Source organism: Teleopsis dalmanni, chromosome 1 (assembly GCF_002237135.1).
Source record: "Teleopsis dalmanni isolate 2A chromosome 1, ASM223713v2, whole genome shotgun sequence".
Taxonomy (NCBI): Eukaryota; Metazoa; Arthropoda; class Insecta; order Diptera; family Diopsidae; genus Teleopsis; species Teleopsis dalmanni.
In genome coordinates this window covers 154979217-154984528 of record NC_051846.1, presented here as the reverse complement: position 1 = coordinate 154984528, position 5312 = coordinate 154979217, and positions in this window count along the sequence as shown.

Here is a 5312-nt window from a genome sequence, read left to right as displayed (position 1 = left end):
TATTTTTTTTTTGTGAAAACATGTCATTAAAAAGATTAAAAATATTAATAACCTTGAACTAACTAAAATATGGACATAATCAAGTTCCTAAAATAAATAATAAATATATTTTGATTGTTTATTTGTGAAAAATAATAATATTTTATAAATTTGTTTTTCAAATTCAAATTATTGTTTCGTTATATTGTTTTAATATGAAATTATATATTTTTACATATAACGTTTATAAAAATAAATAAAGCAAATAAACTAGTAAATAGCTTTTTATTAAACAGTTGAGCTCGTGAGCTCTTTGCTCGTGAGACCTCATGAGCAGCTCTTCAATATGAGCAACTTGAAGGCTCACGCTGGTGAGCAGCTCTTTAATACGAGCCAATTATGGGCTCACGCTCATGAGCCCATTTTGGGCTCACGTAAGAATTGGCTCTTGCTCATGAGCCTGAGCTGCTCATGAGTGAGCAAATACGAACCCTGGTTCTAATACAAGATGTGTGAAAATGATGGCTACAAACTCGACTGCTACTATTGGTGGAGTCGCATTTCAATTTAGCATTATACCTAGTGCCACTCTTTGAGCAAAGTGGGGCTTGCGTCTGGAAAACCAAATAGCGGGAAATAATTATTATTTTTACGACATAGTTTACTATGACCACTCTGCTAAATATTTGTGGGACTTTGAATTATAAACCATATTAATGTTTAAATTGAAATATTAATAAAATTTACTTTTGGATTTTTAGAAACGTTTGTAAGCTATCACAGTAGCAAAATTAATGTAATCCAAACCTTTTTATTTTTATTAATGTGTTTTATTTTGTTAAAAAATTAATACATGTTTTAATTTTTTTAAGACATTAAATTAAATTTTATAAGAACTTCTTAAAAACACATTTGAATCAATTGCACCAAAATTCTTCTTCTTCTTATTTAATACTACAGTCCCGTAAGAATTTTAACCTTCTTCACAACCTGCCTCCAACTGCTTCGATCTTGTGCAGTTGTTTTTCAATTCAGAACTTTGAACTTTCTCCTCCTTTTTGTTTTTAATTCAGAACTCCGTACATGTTTTCCTTTCATCTCGGCCTGTCTCTATGCCTTGCTGTCATCGGATTTTTTTTTAATCCATTTATTTTATTACAATCTGTCAGGTACGAATGCCAATAAGTAATATATATTAACATGAATCGCAATAAAAGTTATTACGATCTAAAAAAGAAAGGACGTGTGGACTATATCCAGCGACATATCCATATATAATTAAAATAGAAGTGTGTGCCCTACATATACATATTTAAAACGTCTCTCGATGTTTTTCTTTTTAGCCTTGTAAAAGTGTTGAAGGAAGACATCAGGTGTGTAACCATCGGGTTTGGATGCATATATATGCGATGAGCAAATTTCTTTGTAATTCGAGATATTTCTTCCTTTTTTCTCGCAACACGTAGTTGTTTATGCAGCTGATCATATGTTACGTACCAAGGTGCATTTGTGATCATTCGTAGTGTTTTAGATTGAAAAGGCTGGATAATTGTCAAGTTTGAGTCTGCTGCAGTATCCCTTAATTGGGCTCCATATAGGTTTTAGTACAGTTTTGTATATAAGCAGCTTATTGTCTAGTGACAGTTTGGAATTTCGGTCATCGGATTAGCATTAAATATATTGGCTGGATTTCTTTCAGGTCTCAATCTTACAACGTGAGCTGCCCACTGCGTCCTTTGTACTTTGACAAATCTTACTATATTTTCATTTTTAAGCAGGTTATCACTTTTGTTGTTTGTTCATCTTCTGAATGTCTCGTCGTCCATTCAAGTAGGGCCATATACTTGGCAAACTAAATCGGCTTGATTTCATAAGGCTTTTGTATTTATACATTGTGACCGAAAAGTTTTCGGAAATTCTCATTTAAAATTCGCGCGCTGTATATTTTTCGATATTTTAAGTTTATGTAGTTTGGCAGCACTGTCCTTAATTACTATGCCAAAAATGAGCGCGATCTGTCAGACAGTTCGTTTACGACAGCTGTTGAAACCAGTTCACCTCAGTAGTGCGTTGCGAAAAAAACAATGGAAAAAAATATTGAACAAAGAGTTTGCATCAAATTTTGTGTTTCGAACGAAATTTCGTGTGCAGAATCGTTGCGAATGCTACAAAAGGCTTATGGGAAATCAGTTTTATCGAAAACTCAAGTTTATGAGTGGTACAAAGCCTTTCAGGACGGTCGTACGACCGTCGAAGACATGCCGCGTTCTGGACGACCTTCGGCCTCTACCACCGACGAAAACATTGAAAAGGCAAAGGAAATCGTGTTCCAAAATCCTCATGTGAGTGTTAGAGAGATAGCACGAGAGCTAGGCATCGGTCGTGAGAGCTATCCGCCGTAAACGGCCTCAATTGTGGAAGGATAATTCATGGATTTTTCATGACGATAATGCTCCCTCGCACCGAGCCAACATTATCAACGATTTTAAGGCCAAAAATTCAATAAATACCATCGAACAGCCACCGTATTCACCTGATCTTGCACCGTGTGACTTTTTCCTGTTTCCCAAACTCAAATTACCACTCAGAGGAACGCGTTTTGAATCCATATAAGACGTAAAACAGAATTCGCAGAGGGAACTCAAAGCCATACCGGAAAGCGCCTATAAAAAATGTTTTGATGATTGGAAGAAACGTTGGCATTTGTGTATCGCTTCTAATGGAGCATATTTTGAAGGAGATAAAATAAATATTGATGAAGATTAAGAATTTTGCGTTTTATTTAAAATTTCCGGAAACGTTTCGGTCACAATGTAGAAGAACCTATTTGCCGCTTGTATTCTGACATTTGTAGCCATTCTCGTATCGTTTACAATTTTAAAATTGTACTAATCAGTTGCTATGCTTCGTGCATTTGCATTATCTTTTTGCCTTGTTAACTTCAGATATTTTGTTTTAACTTCATTTTTTTTTAGACCAACGTTTTTAGTTTTTTTCATTCAATTGCATAAAGATGTTTGATAGTTTTCTTTCACTTCTTGCAATAATTGCAACATCGTCTGCGTACGCACCGATTTGGTAAGATATTGTTATAATATTTCAAGGGAGTGAACAGCATAGTGCAGTATTTTGAGAAGAAATATTGAAAGACTATCGCCTTGTTTAACAGCTAAGCTAATCGTGAAAGTTTCTGAGAGTCGTCCATTCAGGATAACTTTACCAGTTAAATTTTCAAGTATTATGGCAATTAAGCGAATAAATTTATGAGGGGCGTTCAGGATCTCAGATCTCTCTAGGCTATCAAAGGGTTGTTCGTAGTCTACGCGTGATGTTATGTTATGGAAAAATAAATCAAACACGTTTTGTTCAGATATTACATTAAAAGTAAAGAAAGAAAAAGTAAAAATTTTATTAAGTTTAGTACAGAAGTGGTAGTTTCTGAGAGTCGTCCATTCAGAATAACTTTACCAGTTGAGTTTTCAAGTATCATGGCAATCAAGCGAATAAGTTTATGAGAATCTCAGGATCTCAGATCATTCCAGGATCTCAGATCTCTCCAGGCTATCAAAGGGTTGTTTGCAGTCTAAGCGTGATGTTATCTTATGGAAAAATAAATCAAACAAGTTTTGTTCAGATATTACATTAAAAGTAAAGAAAGAAAAAGTAAAAACTTTATTAAGTAAGTTTAGTACAGAAGTGGAAAAAATATAATATGAAACAGTGATGCGATAGTCGATATTACTTCGTTGTTCCAACATGATCAATAGTTGATCTACCGGCTCTAAAGCCACATTAATATTCGCCGACTATGTCGCCTATCGTTTTTAGTAGTTTGTCTTTTAGGATAGTAGAGGAAATCTTATACCCAACATCTAGCAACGAAATTGGTCTATAGTTCCCGCATTCGTGTTGATTACCTTTTTTTAATAGATTGGCCATATCAAACTGTTTTTCCATATTTCTGGCAATTGCACCTATTATGCCAGGAATACTCTGCTTTTCTTCAAGCTTTCTTATACTAGCTGTTGCAGTAGTTCTTCATGGTCGATTAATACATTTGTGACATATTTTAAAAGTGCTGTCAATTTCTTTCAACCAGACTTAATGTCGTTTTTTCACAACTCTGAAAGAAAAAATTATGGCTTATATTAAGTTAAAGCTTTTGATTTTTATATGAAAACAGTTTTAAGTGCTGTGTTTTTATTGTATGTGCGTTATGATTATCTCAAGAAGATGATCGTGGAAGATGAGGAATAGATGCGTGTATCTTATTAAATGTTTACATTAGCATTTCCTGTTATTGCGATTGTCTGTATCGAGTAGATTTTATTAAGGTTTTGCTTATATAAAATTGAAATGTTAATAGGAAGTATGCAAAATGCTGAAATAACATATGTCATTAAATATTTTAAGTGGATAATCTAAAGAGAATATTTTGTTCGTTATTGAGGAGTCCATGTCCAGCCACGAGTGAGGAGTCTTTTACAGAATTTAGCAGAAATTTTCTGTCCGCGTCCGGATTAGAGAGGAGTTCGTCCAAAAGGATTTAAGCTGTTCTGAATAATAATAAAAATATTATAAATAAAAGTAAATATAAAATAAATAAATATTTTAAATAAATATAAATAAAAATATGTAATATTATTATATATTATTCAGAAAAATCAGAGAGGTGTTTGCTTAACAGGGGTATCCGTTAGGAAAGATTTCACTGTATAAATTTTGAAAATAATGGACAAATCAAATATGAAGATTTTAGAACAATAGAACTCAAATGCTTATTACGTAAGATTGAAACCTTCATTTTTTGTTTTTTTGACAGGTCATAAAGGCACCTAATAAATAAAGGAATTATAATTTTTTGTGAATTGTACAAAATATGATTTAAAATATATACACACTTACCTTTAGCATATATATAAAATGAAAATGTTATAATTATCATTATTAGGTCGCAAGAGCAGTTGATTTTAGGAAGTAACTGAAACCAACTTTAAAAATAGATAAATTATCTTATCAAAATGTGAATCTGCAATTACGAGTATTAATTATTTAATATTAAATATATAAATACGTATAAATTCCAATTGGAATAGCCAAATGGTAATAATGTGTTTTGTTTATTTTGTGTTTAATTTAATTCATACACAAATTGTATTATATTATATCTATATTATATTAATGTAAAATTAAAAATTAAAAACGTAGATGTAATATTTAAAAAAATTTAATAAAAATTTGTAATTGTTTATATATATATATATATTGTGTAAATATACATATATATTTTATGAATTATATAATTTTTTTTTATTTTTGATTTCCATTAATAT